We start from the raw sequence: 18557 nt of genomic DNA, 5'->3' as shown, positions 1-18557 counted from the left end.
TAAGGCTCAAGGCCTACATTAGAGGACGCACTCAGTCTTTGACTCAGTGTATCAGACAAGCTTATGGAAAATACAACTCCACTATTCAGACTGCTGAAGGAGTGAGGCCCATCAGATATGAAAACTCTAGCTATCTTGTTATCGCTGCACTCAGTCTGCTACACAAAACTGAACCCTGAGATAATACTGATCAGCATTAAGAACTGAAACTTGAGGAAGGAGAATTTGAGCAAGTGGAAAATTCTAGAAAGGGGACTCCAGGAAGAAATTAAAGCTAGCATCAGTACAGGTTCCTATACCTCCCATTCCTGGAGAATTTCTGTTTCCAAAATTATAATAGTGGATAGAAGGCTACGCATAGAGGTTAAGATCCTGAAGAAAGACTTCTGATAATTGGCACCTACTCTGCAAAATTGACAATTCCTTATCCCTTTTAGAAATTTAATATTTGTTCCAGGACATCCACGTGTTTCAAATATTGGTAAATTCCAGGTGTTAGTGTTTGGAAGTTCATTATGGAGAGAGAAAACACTGCAGCTTTCTCGAACTGATCCCATTATGTGATTCATACATGACAGGTCACCAGTTAAAAGTTATATAAAATTGTCATTAGACTCATATGACAGGATGTATTCTTGGCTCATGCAGAGTGAAAGGGTGTGACTTAAAAGGACACATAAGCAATCTGAGTTCCTAGTAGTTCCTAACAGAGTCAGGGTGTTTCTTCTTTAGCCTAAACTATTCTCATAGAAGGAATAAATAAATGTACATCGAAATAAAACCTGTAAAAATACAGAGCAGGAGGGGATTTTAATTATTTGTATTAAGTAAAAACATTGATTTAAACGTGCATGCTAATTTTTTTTTTAAAATTTACCTACTATTAGCACTCCCCAAATCACAGGAGAGCCAAGCAGTCCTGGTGTTTCCAAAACATGCTTTATGTTTAATTTCAAATACCTTCGTGTTTTTAGGACTTTTAAGTTTAATGTTAAAGGAAGAAGATCAAAAATTGGAATGGAAAAGGATGTATTAAATCTACTTTGAACAAAAAAATTCCTAACAGCAATCAGACTCCAGGATGGCATTAGCACATCTTTGAAATGTGAAGGCAGGCCGTATTAAACTTTTAAAAGATTGCTTTGAAGGAATGTGGAATTGTTTAATATCATTTTAGTGAGGAGGAGAGAGAGAGACTGTGTTACATTATTTATTCCTGGTTCTTTGAAGAGAGCTTTTTTTTTCTCTCAGCTGGTTCGTTTTAGTGTTAATGAGCATTAAGCTCATATATCAAAGAGAGAATAATAAACCTTTAAATGTCAACCCAAAGGAGGTCTTTATTTTCCTATTTGCAGCTGTGAATCAGTGAAGATAATGTAAGATATGAAAACCTGAAAAATTACCTGAACATTTATAAAGAGAAAACTGGAAGAGGCATGAAATTGCAGAGTATTTTTACAAAGAAAGAATTTTAACTGTGTATTCAGCACACAATAGTGAGGGGAAAGACTATTTCTTTAAGGAACTGATGTGGAATTAGAAGCACGCAGTAAAAATTTTGAAATGTAGCCTGTTAAATTTGTCTTTGAAATGATAAATGTGAACATTTAGGCATTAGCTTTATTATAATCCATAAGGATGAGCTGATTGATTGTTTAGAAAGCAAAATTTCAGTCTTGCAAATGATTCTAAATTAAAGAAGAAAGAAAATAATGAAGGGTCATTCAGGGCTCTACTAAAGAACTAAATCATTGTAGTGCTGTTGCTAAGGCTAACAATAGTAAATGTGCTGAGTTTGAAGCAGAGTAAAATATTCCTTTTGTAGACAGCAAGAGCAGGTCTCTTTGAATGAAGGTGTCACAATGTGCCAACTGAAAGGAGGTTTGAGGTAGAAAAATCCCTCAAACTGGGTGATTCAATAAATTCAACACAGAGAGAAAAAGATATGATTCAAGAATAGAATATATACCTGGGCATAAAGGAGTTCTTAGTGAGACCTGCTTGCAACTAAACTAGGCTGGTTCTGACCATACAGTTTAGGAGAAAGTTGGAATATATTTAAGCAAATGGGCAGGTTATCTCAGAGAATTAAATATATGCCTTCTTTCTCCCCATGCTAAGGTTTTGTTATTGTGGCTTCTGTTGTTATCGTGGTTATTCTTAACATACTACTACTATGCTTCTTGAATTTGACTAATTTTTTACTTCCGTCATGCTTAGGTGGTCTGTAATTTTAGCCACAGAACACAAAAGAGTCAAAAGTGTACAAATTAGGGTGGAACTTTGTAGAGGAGCCAGGCAAATAATACTGACACCCAGATAAATGTAGACTTACATATCTGCAGACTATCTGGTCACCTCTGTGGCAGAACTGAGGACGATGTCAAAACCATCTGTCACTGGGACCGATACCTTACTATTAAACAATCAGTCCCTGAAGACATTTTTAAGTCTTACTATTACCTGTGTGCAGGTAAAAGCTATGAGAGTGGTGATCTCCTGTGTCACGGTGAACTAAATTTTAGCAAGAGATTCATTAACAACTGTTACATCGCAAGTAGGGGGAGCCAGAATATATTTCATAATTTAGCTTAGCACAACTGACACAAGGCAAGTAGGGGGATAATTATGAAGACATTGAAATATCAGGGACATAAAGCAAATCAACAGGAAAGCAACGGGAATTGCTGAGGTCTGTGTATTTGGAGCTTTATCATTTTTTATGCAAGGAAATATTTTGAATTTTTGTTAAGATTCCTTTTAGTTATTGACAATATTTCTTCAAATCATGCCATTACTTTGAATAAAAATTGCATAAATACTAATTTATAAAAAGTTACTCTTTGGAAGTTGAGGAGAATTCTAGATCATAAACACACGACAATCCAAGTTATTCCTATAGACCATAGCTGAGAGAAATTATTTACCATAATTGCAAAATTGGTGGAACAGTTGTGGAAGAATGAGGGAAGGGTATTGGTAGAAATGGTTGAATTGATGGTTATTGAAATAATCAGTGGAAATTATGAAGATCACATTGATATTAACTACAAAATTTTGAAATAGCCAAGTCTATAATGATTGATTAAATTAAGAATCTACAGAACTTCTTTGAAAGTTTCCTTCCATGGATACCCAGCTCCCTAAGAATCTATTATTATTATTATCTTTAACAAGTATATTTATTTAATTGACAAGTAAAATTGTATATATATTTATCATGTACAACATGTTGTTTTGAAATATGTATACATTGTGAGATAGCTAAACTGAGCTAATTATCATGTATGCATCACCTCACATACTTAACCAATCTTGGGATAAGTGGACTGAAAATCTACTCTCTTAGCAATGTTCAATACAATATGTATATTATTATTAATCATAATCATCATATTGTACAACAAATCTCTTGAACTTGAACTGTTAGATTGAAATTTTGTGTCTTTTGACCTGACTACCATCCCCAGTTCTCTGTTTCCATGAGTTTAACTTTTTTAGATTCTACAAATAAGTGAGATCATGTGGTCTTTGTCTTTCTGTTTCTGGTGTATTTCACTTAATATCTTTCAAATTCATCCATGGTGTCACAAATAACAGAGTTTTCTTCTCTTTTAAGGTTGAATACTATTTCATTACATATATATTATATATATATATATTTTTTTTTTTCTTTATCCATTCATTTTCTTTATCCATTCATCTGTTGATAGACACTTAGGTTGGTTCTACATCTTGGCTATTATGAACACTGCTGTAATAAATGTGGAAGTACAGATATTTCTTTGACATACTGATTTCATATCCTTTGGATATATACCCAGAAATGGAATCACTGGATCATACGGTAGTTCTATTCTTAATTTTGTGAGGAATCTTCATATTGTTTTCCACAATGGATGTACTAATTTACATATCTACAAACAGTATCTAAGTGTTCCTTTTTGTCCACATCCTCGTTAACACTTGTTATTCATTTTTTTTGATAATAGCCATTCTAATAGGTGGGAGTTGATCTCTCAATGTGGTTTTAATTTGTATTTCCCCGATGATTAATGCTGCTGAACACTTTTTTCATATGCCTGTTATCCATTTGTCTGTCTTCTTTCAAGAGATGTCTATTTGGTTTTTTTTTTTTACTATTGAGTTATTTGATTTCCAAATATATTTTGAATCTTAACCTCTTATCAGATATATGGTTTGCAAATATATTTCTATAGGCTGTCTCTTTATACTCTTCATTGTTTTTGTGGCTGTGCAGAAGCTTTTTAGTTTTATGTAATCCCATTTATCTGTTTTTGTTTTTGAGTTCATATGCAAGAAAACTATTTCTCAGATCAATGTCGTGGAGCGTACCTTCTATGTTTCTTCTAGTGTTTTATAGTTTCTGATCTTATAGCTAAGTCTTTAATTCAATTTGAATTACTTTTTGTGCATGGTATGAGGTAAGGGTCTACTTTTATTTTTCTGTATGTAGATATTTAATTATCCCAACATCATTTATTAGAGAGCCTCTTCTTGCTTCAATGTATATTCTTGGCGCCTTTGTTGAAAATCAATTGACTGTAAATACATGAATTTATTTCCGTGCTCTCTATTCTGTTCCAATGACTCATGTGTCTGTTTTTATGCCAGTACTATTCTTTTTTAAAATTGTTACTATAGATTTGTAGTATATTTGAAGTCAGATAGTGAGATATTTCCATCTTTGTTTTTTGCTCAAGATTGCTTTGGTCATTTGGGGTCTTTCATAGTTCCATACACATTTTAGGATTGTTTTTCTATTTCTGTGAAAAATGTCACTGAAATTTTGATAAGAACTACATTTAATCTGTAGGCCTCTTTGGGCAGTATAGTCATTTAAAAAATATTTATTCTGCCAATATGTGAAAGCAGGATATCTTTCCACTTACTTGCATTTTCTTCAGTTTCTTTCATCAGTGTTTTACAGTTTTGTTTTAGTTTTTTTTTTTTTTTTTTTTTTTGAGTTGGGGTCTCACTCCTGTCGTCCAGGTTGGAGTGCAGTGGCACACTTACGGCCACCCCAGCATCGACCTACTGTGCTACAGTGATCCTTTCGCCTCAACCTTCCAAGTAGCCGGAGCTACAGGTGCACGCTGCCAATTCCAGCTAATTCTTTTGACTTTTTTATTGTAGAGGCGAGGTCTTGCCAAGTTGCCCAGGCTGGTCTCAAACCTGTGGGCTCAGGCAATCCACTCTCCTTGGCCTCCCAAAGTGCTGGGGTTACAGGCCGAGCCACTGAGCCCAGCCAGTGTTTCATAGTTTTTAGCATACAAATTTTTTACCTGTCTGGTGAAATTTATTTTTGAGTCTTTTATTTTTTGGCAGCTATTATAAATGTGATTTTCCTCGATTTCTTTTTCAGAAGGTTCCTTGTTAATCTACAGAAACACTAGTGATTTTTGTGTGTTAACTTTGTACCCTGCAACTTTGAGTTTGTTTATTAGTTTTAACAGTTTTTTGATAGAGTCATAAGAGTTTTCCAAATATAAGATCATGTTGTTTGCAGACAGGAACAATTAAATTTTCCTCTCTAATTTTGATGCCTTTATTTCTCCATCTTGCCTAATTGCCTTGGCTAAGACTTTCAGTACTATGATGAACAGAAGTGGTGAGAGTGATCATCCTTGTCTTGCCTTGATCACATAGGCCAGAATCTTCAGACATTTTGAAGAAGTACAATGTTAGAAACCAGATAAAATGACTTTAAGTCATGGTTTTACTGTGCAAGTGACAAGGTTCTTTCACCACACACAATAAAAATAATCTTTTAAAATATGGAAACACTTTTTATTAGCATGTATTAGATAAAAAGGAGAATAAATTGTGATTTGTGAAAAAATTGGGAGTATAATTTTTATATACATGCATATATAAATTGTAAATATTATTAGAAATATAGAAAATATGTAGATAGATGAAAAAAGACTAAAAAGATATGCAAAAATCAAAATTGTATTATTTAAAATGGTGAGGTCATACATAATTTTTTCTTCCATTTAATATTTAATATTTAAAACATTATTTTACATCAGAATACACTTTAACACATTGAAAACATAATTACATACATCAAATCTATATACAAAGGATCAGAGACCTATTTCAAATTATTATCCTTATTAGTTTTACCATCTAATTAGATGTATCAAGGAACTCAGAAATTACCTTTTTTTTGGTAGTGCACGTTTCATGCAAGATGTTACTGAACATAAGCAGATTTACAGACACAAACAAGAAAAACACTAGATATATTAGAATCTGTGGGGGTTAGAGACAGAGGTAGTTATTCAATACCATATTTGAAAAACGACAAAAATAATCAGAAAAAAAGCCTGCTGATGAAACTGAAGAAAACCTAGGGATTATTTTTATTTTCTGTGCACAGGAATGCCTCATTATTCTAACACTGCTGAATACTGAGGAGTTCTTAATAAAATTTAAACTTATCTTTTAAGTACTAAAACTGAAAACAAATAAACACTAATAAATATTTTGAAGGGAATGTTTCTGAAATGTATAACATACTTTCCTGCCTCTCTAAATGGTTTCTACAGAATTTAACCTGACCTTTTCCATTTGACATACATTATGGCCCTACACTACCAAGCTGGTACTATGCTTTTGTTTGTATAGTTCCTCTATTTCTTCCCTTGGTATTAAATGTCACTTCTTTAACAAATGACATGAGTCTGCATCAATACAACCACCTTCTACTTCCATTTGAATTTCCTATGTCCAGTTTTCTATGATCAGGTAAACTCTATACCAAGCTTTCTTGAGCTTTGTATATTATGTGGTTAATGACATAAATCATTTGGCTCCCCTGGGAGTGAACGGCTTGAGGTTTTTTGGGAAAGTTCTTTTGATAACCTAGAGGCCATGTTCTAAATTCTTAATGTCCAACTATATTCTGAAGGGTGAGACTTCCTGAAGTCTGGCTCTCAGATAGTACGAAGTCATAGAATTATTGCAATAAAGAGGCTGTAGAAAACAGGGTATAAGTGCTGTTATAAACGAATTATGTTTTGTTAATGTATGATATCTTTGCCCTTTATTATGAAGGATGATGCAAGACTCAGGGGAAGAATGGCATGGAAGAGATAATCCAAAAAAGGAAACTAGGAATCAGAAGACTTTTAAATGAGCAGAAAATGGTACATAGAATCATAAGATGAAGGAAAAAAGAGAAGAAAAGTATTTTTAAAATTAGATTTTCAGATGTATGAGCCTTTACCCATAGTAATTGAATGTGGGTTTTTCTGACTATCCAGCAATCCATACAGAAAAAAAGAATTAGGAGATTATATGGGTTCCAAACAATGAGAGAAAGAGGATAAAAAATCACACTGTCTTTAAGTAAAACTGATAATTCTAATTGTGGTATTCTGAAGCTGGTTTCAGAGATATAAAAAACATGCCCAAACTCACAAAACTCAACCTCAAAACAAAAACTCTCTTGCTTCAAAGATTCTGAGCAGGGGATCAAAGAATTCAGAGGCACACATTTGTATACTTTAGTGAAGAAAGATAACAGAGCATTGACATTAGTGTTCAAAGATCTGGGCTCTATTTCTAGAATTACCCTTCGACAGCATGGTAAAAGTCCTGCCCCCTCTTTGGACCTTTGTAAAATCTCAGTTGTAAAATGAAGAAGTGGAATAGAGCATTACTAAATTTCTTTTTAGAGCTAAAATAGAAAGTCATCATCTTTCATAACATAACTACCATGAAACATCACTTTCTTAAATTTCCAAAATTCGTTTTTAGATTTGTCAGCACTCTCTTATCTGACAACCTTCAAATTTTAATTAGAGTTCATAAGAGTCAGCTCTGGGACCTCTTTTCTTCACACTGTAACTTCTGTTCCTAGGCAAACTTATCTATTCCCACTTTAATTTTTTTTTTGAGAAGTTAAAATACAGCATAATAAAGAAAAGTGCATACAGTGTAAGTGTATAGTTTAACAAAAATTATAAAGCATACACCTGCATAAATACTACTTAAGTCAAGAAATGAAACACTGCTAGTAAAAAATATGGTCTGTGGTCATAAACTGTTGAGATTTTGGAATCATTTGTTTTTGCAGAATTCTGACTGATATAGCCACCTCTGAAATTTTTATTTTAAAGACCTATTGGTAAGTTTTATGGCTATCCTGACAATCATGTTCTTCCTGGTTTTAATGAGATATATTCTATCACTTTCCAGGGCTTAACTTTCTGTTATCATTGAGTATTTGAAAAAAAAAAACACACACACACACACACACGTATATATACATATATATATATTTTAAGGTGTAGTCTTACTCTGTTGTCCAGATTGGAGTGCATTGGCACACTAATAGCCACCCCAGTGTTGACCTGCTGGGCTTTGGTGGTCCTTCCCCCTCAGCCTTCCAAGTAGCTGGAACTACAGGCACATGCCACCACTCCCAGTTAATTTTTTATTTATTGTAGAAACGAAGTCTCTCCAAGTTACCCAGGCAGATCTCAAACCTGTGGGCTCAGGCAATCCATTCACCTTGGTCTCCCAAAGTGCTGGGATTACATGCCGAGTCACTGAGCCCAGCCTTAGAAATGACATTTAAAACAAATAAAACATAGATGTTAAGTTGTATTACATAATTTTTGTTCATTTATTATTATATCACCTGTCAGTGTAGTAAGTAACTTTGTTGTTTTTTTGAATGGTAACCAACTATGCATGTAAGCCTAATTTGGTCATGTTGACTTTAACAACACAAATTTGAATTTCATGGATTCGCTTATCTGTGAACATTTTTTAACTTTTGCCACCCGAGACAGCAAGACTGACCTCTCCACTTCCTCCTCCTCTTCAACATGCTCAAATGAAGATATTGAGGATGAAAACCTTTATGATGATCTACTTCAACTTAATGAAGAGACATACATTTTCTCTTCCTTATGATTTTCTTAATAACATTGTTTTCTCTAGTTTATTTTGAGAATACAGTATATACGACATATAACATAAAAAATATGTAAAAATCAGCTGTTTATATTATTGGTAATACCTCTGTCAACAGTAGGCTATTAGTTGGAGGGATTATTTCCCCTTCCCCTTCAAGAGTCAACTGTATTTTGCTTAAAATATTTGAAGTATAAAATGTCAGTGATACAAGAATGGCTACATCTTTATGACATCTCATTCTAGGACTCACAAAGAAGAAGTGTGTGTCTAGGATATTACATTGTGTGACAGGAGAATGCTGGAAGAAACTTGTGATGTCTCTCTCTTTTTTTTAAGATCTGAGGTACAAGTCAGGATTAGGTATACAAGTGGTCATAGTACAGATAAAGTTTGGACCTCCCTTTGGGCTCCACTTTGCCTGGTTTGAGAGAGGGTACTCTTATTGATATTGTGTAACCCCCTCCCCCACCATCCTGGCAGTATCCTGCTCCTGCCAATCCCTTTATTACAATATTATGGTAAATGATCAGAGTATACTTATAAGTGAGAACATGTGGTACTCTGTTCTTTGTTTCTATGATAGATCACTGAATATGATAGACTCTAAATTCATCCAACTTGCTGCAAAGTTCGTGTTTGTCCCTCTTTATGACTGCATGATATTCCATTGTGTATATGTATCACATTTTTTAATCCAGTCCAGTTTCGATGGGCAGCACAGTTGGTTCCATGTTTTTGCTATTGTGAATAATGCTGCAATAAGCATGAATTTTTGTTTTGTTTTGTTTTATGTTTTTGTAGAATGATTTGAGTTCCTCTGGATGAATTCCCATTAGGGGGATTCCTGGGTCATATGGAAGGTCAATATCAAGTTCTTTCAGAAATTGACACACTGTTTTCAAAAGAGGTTACACTAGTTTACGTTCTCACCAGCAGTGTGGAAGCGTTCCTTTTTCTCCACATCCTTGCCAATATCTGTTGTTGTTTGGTTTGTTAATAATGGGCATTATTACTGGGGTTAGGTGGTATCTCAAAGTGGTTTTGATTTGCATTTCTCTGATGAATAGTGAGGTTGTGTACTTTTTCATGGGTCTGTTCGCTGCCTGTGTCTCTTCTTTTGAGAAGTGTCTTCATGGCTTTTGCCCATTTTTTAATGGGGCTATTAGTTTTTTTTCTTTCGGCCCGTTTGAGTTCCTTGTAGAACCTGGTTGTTAGGCCTTTGTCATACAGTTGGCAAATACTTTTTCTCATTATGTGGGTGTCGCCCTGCGATGGTTTCTTTTGCTTTGCAGAAGCTTTTCAGTTTGATGAGGTCCCAATCTTATCTCTAATGGCATGGGCACTTGGGGTTTTGATCAGGAATTGGTTACCAATTTCACCTTCCATAAGGGTGTCTCCTGTGTTTTCTAAGATTCTTATAGTTTGAGGTTTTACATTTAGGTCTTTGATCCATTTAGAGTTAATTTTTGTATATGGTGATACGTAGGGGTCCTGTTTCAGTCTTCTGTGATCAGTCAGTTTTCCCAGCACCATTTACTGAATAGTCTCCTGTCCTCAGTTGTTGTTGTTGGAGGCTTGTCAAAGAAGAGTTAGTTGAGAAATTGAGGTTTTGCTTCTGGACTCTCTATCCTGTTCCATTGGTCCATATGCCTGTTCTTGTACCAATACCGGGCTGTTTTGAAATATTGTAGCCTTATAGTAAAGTTTGAAGTCTGGAAGTGTGATAACTTCTGCTTTGTTTCTTTTGCTAAGGATCGTTTTGACTATTTGTGGTTGTTTATGATTCCATAAGAATTTCTGTATTGCTATTTCCAGGTCTGAGAAGAATGATGTTGATAATTTAATGGGTATTGCATTGAATCTATAGCTTGCCTTGGTAAGATGGACAACTTAACAATGTTGATTCTTCCTATCCATGAGCATGGAGTATTTTTCCATTTGTTTGTCTTCTTGGATTTCTTTGAGCAATACTTTGTAGTTTTCATTGTAAAGGTCTTTCACTTCTCTGGTTAGGAGGATGTCAAAGTATTTTATTTTTTTAATGGCTATTGTGAATGGGATTATACTTTTTATTTGTTTCTCTGCCTGCTTGTTGTTGGTGTATAAGAATGTGACTGTCTTTTGAATGTTTATTTTATATACCAAGAATTTGCCAAAGTCCTTTATCAGTGCAAGCAGGTTTTTGACAGATTCTCTTGGATTTTCAAAGTATGGGATCATGTTGTCAGCAAAGAGGGATAACCTGACTTCCTCTTTTCCTATTTGGATACACCTGATTTCCTTTTCTTATCTAATTACTCTAGCTAGGACTTCCAACACAATGTTGAACAAGAGGGGTGAGAATGTGCGGCCTTGTCTTTTTCCAATTTTCAGGGAAAATGTTTCCAGTGTCTGTCCATTTAGCAGTATTCTGTCTGTGGGTTTATCATACATGGTGCCTACTATTTTGAGGTATGTTCATTCTATGCCTAGGTATTTGAGGGTTTTTATCAAGAATGGATGCTGAATTTTATCAAAAGCTTTTTCTGCATCTAATGATATAATCATATGGCTCTTGTATTTAATTAAATACATCAATAGATGTATTTAAATACATCTATTGATGTATTTAATTACTTTTATGATCTTGTGGATGTTGAATCAGCCCTGTATCCTGGGCATGAAGTCTATTTGGTCTTGGTGGATGATTTTTGAGATATGTTGTTGGATCCAAATTGCTAGAATCTTGTTGAGAATTTTCGGCATCTATGTTCATTAGGGATATTGGCCTGTAGATCTCTTTTTTTGTTGATGATCTTTACCCGATTTGGTTTTCTGTGTGATGTTAACTTTGTAAAATGATTTGGGGAGAATTCTGGAATACTTTCAGTAGGATTGGTATCAGCTCCTCCTTGTATGTTTGTAGAATTCCCCTAGAAAGCCATCTGGTCCAGGACATTTTTGTTAAGTAGTTTTCTCATGACAGAGTCAATTTCCTGGGTTGTTAATGGTCTATTTAGTATCTCAATGTCTTCTTGTTTCAATCTTAGGAGGTTGTGTGATGTCAGAGAGTCCTCCATTTCATTTAGGTTATCAAGTTTGTTTCCATATAGGTGTGCATAGTAATCTCTGATAATCTTTTGTATTTCTTCAGGGTCAGTTGTGACTTGATATTTGCATTTCTGATTGTGTTTATTTGGACTTTTTTCTCCTTTTTTTCTTGGTCATTCTGGCTAGGAATCCATCAATCTTATATATTCTTTCAAAGAAACAGCTGTGTTTCATTGGTTTTTTTCTATGATATTTTTTTCTTCTCTATACTATATTTGGGCTTTTACTTTGGTGATCTGAATTCTTCCACTAAAGTTAGGGTTTTGGTGGTCTTGTCATTCCAACTCTCTTACATGATTTGTTAAGCTGTTAAAACTTGTGATCTTTCCATTTTCTTGATGTGTGTTCATAGAGATATAAATTCCCCTTCTAGAAGTGCTTTCATGGCATCCAAGAGATTTTGGTAACATGTTTCTTCATTTTCATTTGTTTCCAGGAATCTTTTAACTTCTGTTTTGATTTTTGTGTTGATCCAATAGTCTTTCAGTATCATGCTGTTTTGTGTCCATGTCTTTCTAGGTTTTGGGGAAATTTTGTTGATGTTGATGTTTATTTTTATTCCACTTGGTCTGAGAAGGTGCATGGCAGTATTTTGATTTTATGAAATTTGTTTATACTTGATTTATGTCAGAGGATATGATCAATCTTGAAGTACATTCCATGTTGTGGTGAGTAGAATGTATATTTTGTGGTTGTTGGGTGGAGTGTTCTGTAGGTATCTATTAAGGTCATTTGGTCAAGTGTCAAGCTGAAGTACCAGATCTCTTTGTTGATCTTTTGCCTTGATGATCTATCTAGGATTGTTAGTGGGGCATTTAAGTCCCCTGCTATAATAGCCTTAGTGTCATTTTTTTTTAAGTTTAATTAGTAGTTGCCTTATAAATGCTGGTGCTCCTGTGTTGGGTGCATATAAGTTTAGGATGGATATTTCTTGTTGGTGAATTGAACCTTTTATCATTTTCTGTGTCTTTTTTAATTTTTGGTACTTAAAGGTTGTTTTGTCTGATATTAAGATAGTGACTCCTGTCTTCTTTTGTGATCCTTTCTCCTGGAAACTTGCTTTGCATCCTCTAACTTTGAGTCTGTGTGTTTTCCTGGAGGTGAGATGAGTTTCCTGAATGCAGCAAATTATTGGGTCATGGTTTTTTATCCAGTTTGCCATTCTGTGTCTTTTCAGTGGTGCATTAGTCCATTCACGGTCAGGCTGATTATTAAAATGTGATTGTTTATCCCCATCATGAGGTTCTTATAAAGTTTTATCTTTGTTTATTTGTTTTCTTTTAGCTTTTGGGTTGATGTGTAGTGTATATTTTCAAGTTTGCAGTTGCAATGTATTCTCTGTTGTGATGTCTATTAAAGCTTCTTCTTAGATGTTGTTAACTGTGTACATTAAGTTCATGCACATACCATTGGTACAGACATTAGTTTAAACAAGACCATATATAAGAAGCATGACCATATTTTCAGGGAATAAAATTTATGACAGAATAAAAATTTTTAATAATGTCATTTTTAGGAGCAAACATAAAAAAGAGGATCATAAACAATACCTATAACCTTAGAAGTTTGTATATAGTGTAATTTTGGAAATAAGTAGGAGCAATCTAAATTTTAATACAAAGAAGCAAAAGCAGTCTTAAAATTTTAGTGTTTTGGAATGTTCAAGATTTGAGAAAGTAGAACTTATACAAATGGAAGAGTGCGTTTTCATCAAAACAGATATCCAAATACAAAGAAAGACATATTAGAACTGCCTGTTAAGAAAGTGCATTAGATATCTGTTTCTACATAATGAATAACTCTGAACTATAACAGCTTAACACAATAAATACTTATTAACTCTCAGTTTCTGGGTCAGGAATCTGGGTGTAGTTTAGTTGGGTGATTTTGACTCAGAGTCTCCCATGTACATATAAAGGTGTTGAATGAGGTTGCAGCTATCTCAAACTTGACTGGTGAAGGGATCGTGACCAAGCTTCCTTACATGGCTATTGGCAGGTCCTAGAAGATCTTCAGAATTAACTCATGAGGCCTTTTCCATAGTGTTGCCTCACAAATGCTGCTATCTTCCCCTAGAGAAAATGTTCCAAGAAAGAATGAGACTTCAACCAAGAAGGAAGCTACAGTCATTTTATATAATCTCAGATGTGGCATACCACCATTTCTGCATATTCTGTTTGTTAAAAGCTAGGCATTCAGTCTAGTCACAGGCAAAGGGAGCCTATGACCACCAGGAAGTGAAGAGCATTGGAGGCTACTTCAGAGGCAGCCTGCCACAAAAAGTATATATACTTTAAGGGAAACCCATAACTCTGAAAATGATTAAGGTAAGATTCTGAATGATAATTGATGGTTGATAAAGGATAATTCTCACTTTTTGTTTTAGACACATCTGTATTCCTTGAATTTTTAAATGATGATATTATTCTGTTACTAAAGAGCAAGAGTAAATAAAAATACATTGCCAAAGTGATTTTTTAAGGTCTTCTCTCACAGTATCTAAATATTCAAATTTGTGTCATAATTAAACCATCTGTCATTTAGGGATAATAAGAGTGTGAAAGAGTTGGTCTTGGCCCAAGATCCTGACTTTGTATGAGTCAGTCCCGATGGACTTATCCTTTGAAGGGGAGAGTGATTATTTTAATAATAATGTACAATGAACTACAGTGTTAGCTTTATAGAGTTGAATGAAGGCTTCCATGTCATGGGGGCTGCCATTAGGTAAAATCTTGCCAAAAACTTTACTGGGTGAGGGAGGCTTTTTTTCAAATATAGGTAATTATAATAAGAAATATACTTTGGGAGTATTTTGGTTGAAAATGAAAGAAAATGCAAATCCAATTGGGTTTTACAAAAGGGAAATTTGTTGGTTCAAATAAATAAAAAATTCAGGTGCTGAACTAGATCCAGGAGCTGTTTGATTCAGTTTCACAGTGTCACAAGGGTTCTGATCCTTTAGCTTAATAGTTCTTTCAACCTTGCGCTCTTCTGTGTGCTAATTATCTCTCATATTTGCAAAAGTGGAAGTGTCAAATCTTGGGTTTCAGGATTCACATCCTTATATCCATCAAATTCCATGATTCACATTCTTATATTAGCAAGTCCAACAACAAGAGATAGTGTTTTCACACACTAACAATAAAAAACATTGTCTGCTCTGAATGGCTTAGGTCATGCATACATTTTTGATTGGATCACTGTGTTCAAGTGATGGTATATTCAAATTGGCTTTAGCCAGTTGTAGTCCATTCTTAAAGTTAATTTAAGTTTTAAGAGGTCACTTAAAAGGAAAGAATTTTCTCCTAAGCCCAAGATAGATATAGAGAAAATTTGTAATATTCCAAAAGAAATTTAGAGTACTATTACCATGGAAAATGAAAAATTGATACTGGTACTAAACAGAAAAACATCTGGATTAAGAATTTATTTAAAGTAATTTTCTGGCCTAAATTTTATAATTTGATAGCTCAATTCCAGCAAAGGTAAGCTGAAATACTAATACTAATGTAAAAATTACATAAGCATTTAGGATCTACTTGACTATACTACAGCTTGGAAAGTGTACGCAGTCAGAATCCAGTGTGACTTAAAGATCACCGCCTTTATATCTGGTGTACACTGAAAAGTAGAAACTTAGAGGTTTAAAATGCTTTTTTGGCTAGTTTCAGTAATCTTTCTCTTTTTTTCCCCTACATTTCTTTCATTAAAAAGTATGGCTTTCTTTTTCCATAGTTTTTTTTCAGTTATTCTCTCTTCTGTGTGTTGACTATTCTTAGCCTGTCTTCTCTTACAGAGGCAAAACAATTATAAAAGTAGACCCTCCCCACCTGGGGCAGTGGGGAACTGGTTCTGTCAATGTACACCAGACATAAATGCGAGTGATCTTTAATTCACACTGGATTCTGACTGGGTACACTTTCCAAGCTGTAGCATAGGCAAGTAGATCCTGAAAAGAAAGCAGTGTTCTCACCAGAGGGAGGAAAGAAAGAACTCAAATTTGGGAGGTAAGATTTGTGAATCAAAGTATCAGAGGGGCGTTAGTTAAGTAAAGGAGGATCTCCAGAAATATACATTGGGGTCCCATTACATTTTTATTTGGAGATTCAGTGCATGGCTTCTCCACAGTTGTTTTCTACCTGACCCCCAAAAGTCTCTACTGGCAGGAAATAGCTATGGGGAAGCCATGAGCTGAATGAAGATTCGAGAGATGACACAGTGGTAGGAGAGATTAAGATTCTGACTAACTCAGAAGTGAAGAGACAATGCTACACTTCAAGCATCAAATTGATACCTCAAGGAGGCCATTTCATAGAAACAGGACTTCTCTGTCTCTAGAACAGGGTTTCTTAATGTTAGCAGTATTGACATTTTGAATAGGATACCTCTTTGTTGTGGACTGCAGAATCTATGACCTTTCTACTCACTGTAAACCAGTAGCATTTCCTCATCTAGTTATTACAATCAAAAATTTCTCTGGACATTGCCAAAATTCCCCTGGGAGACAACATCTCCCCCAGTTGAGAACCACTGCTGTAGAGTAAGAGCGGCTTTATGCTGACCCTAAGAAATTTAACACTAAGTCTTTATAGGAAAACCTGAGCAACAGTAAATAAAATACCTACAAGAACAAAACATTTTTTAGAGGAAGTAAGTGTAATCCAGATTCACGACAACATAGTATCTAAATTTTCATCGTACAAAAGCAAATTGTTTGTGTACAAAAAAGCAAAACAGGAGAACGTGACCCAGAGTCAAGAGGAAAATTGAAACAACACCTGCTGGAATTAGCAGACGAGGACTTTAAAATGCTCCTATAGGTGACATCAGTGAAAAGGAAGGAGTAAGAAAATGTAAAAACTGTTTCTCTATGAAAGCAACAAGAACAAAACCGTGGCAATTAACTTTTTTTTGGAACCCTGAAAACTAAAAAACTGATAGCAACCAGGGGAATGTTTAATAAAGAAAAACCACCTGAATATTAGTAAAAACAGTGAGGTTTGTATTTTTTTTTTCACATGTGGCCCCATTCCCCACCTTCCAGCTCAGCAGTAGCCTTTAAAATAAAAGCCTGCATTCTCAGTAGTGGTACTGCAGGGAGCACAATTGAACTCATTTACAAACAATTGTAATTATTTAATTTTACCTGTCTTGCGGTTCCTTGGAAGTCTGTCTTCAAAGGCTTGCGTTTATTTCATGTAACTTAGAACTCACCCAATGTTAAGGAGGTCATTTGTTAAAAACACATACAGACAAACATTTCGTTGCTACTGCCTGAGGCAGTAGATAATAATTGGTGCAAACAGTAGACTAATCAAAGATTGGGGAAAAAGAATAGGAATGAGATACTTGGTGAATCAGACTTTGAAAAGCTTCAGTACATTCTTGAAAATCTAGAAGGTTATGAGCAGAGCTCTGTGCATGCTCAGGACAGAACTAAGAAGGGTTTAAACTTTTAATTCTGACATTCAGGGTATGCAGAAGCCGGAAGTGAAGCTAAGACAGAGTTGTAAATTGCTTGACTGAGTAACAGTGGCATGCCCAACACATGCACAGAGCTCTTCTGCAAAGATTGGGAGATATTTTGGTTCTAGGAATTTGCTTTCAGAAAATCTCTGTTCAAACCTTAGTTAACCAAAAAGCTAAAAGGACAGAGACTTCACTGACAAAGTCCTCACTGGCAAAGGATACATATGTTACAAAATTAGTTCAAAAAGTCACTGAATGAAAATAACAACTGTAACAAATAGCAACAACAAACTCTGGGGAGGGAAGAGAATCTGATTTCCTGAACTGCCATATTATGATATTTAAAATGTCCAGGTTTCAACAAAAACTATGAAATATGCAAAGAAACAAAAAAGTATATCCCATACACAGGAAAAAAATAAACAATCTGTTGAAACTGTCCCTGAGGAAGTGCAGACATTGGACTTACTAAAAAAAAGGCTTTACAATCAGCTATTTAAAAAATTCTCAAAGGGCTAAAGAAAACCATGGACAAAGAACTAAACACAACTGCTATGGTTTGAATGTATGTACCATCTAAAATTCATGTTAAAACTTAATAATTATTGTGGTGATATTAAGAGTTGAGCCCTTTGGGAGATGATTAAATCATAAGGTCTTCAACCTTGTAAATGGGATTGGCACCCTTATAAAAAGGCTTGAGGCTAAAAGGAGTGCTTTCTTGCTTTTTTGACCCTACTGCCATATGAGGACACAGTTTACCTACAGTCCAGAGTATGTAGTAACAAGGCCCCATTTGGAAACAGAGAGCAGTCCTTATCAGACCCCTGTCCTGCTGGAACCTTCATCTTGAGCTTCCCAGCCCCCAAAACCATCCAAAGTAAATTTATGGTATTTATAAATTACAGTCTCAGATATTTTGTTATAGAAGCACTTATGGACTAAGACAGAGACCATGAAAACGATGTCTTACCATGTAGAAAATGTTAATAAAAATATAGCTTTTATTAAAAAGAGCTAAATAGAAATGCTTTAGTTTA

This window comes from Carlito syrichta, unplaced genomic scaffold (assembly GCF_000164805.1).
Source record: "Carlito syrichta isolate Samal-C Ts95f unplaced genomic scaffold, Tarsius_syrichta-2.0.1 Scaffold164379, whole genome shotgun sequence".
NCBI classification, from domain to species: Eukaryota; Metazoa; Chordata; class Mammalia; order Primates; family Tarsiidae; genus Carlito; species Carlito syrichta.
The sequence above is the reverse complement of the archived record's forward strand: the minus strand, read 5'-3'. Positions refer to the sequence as shown.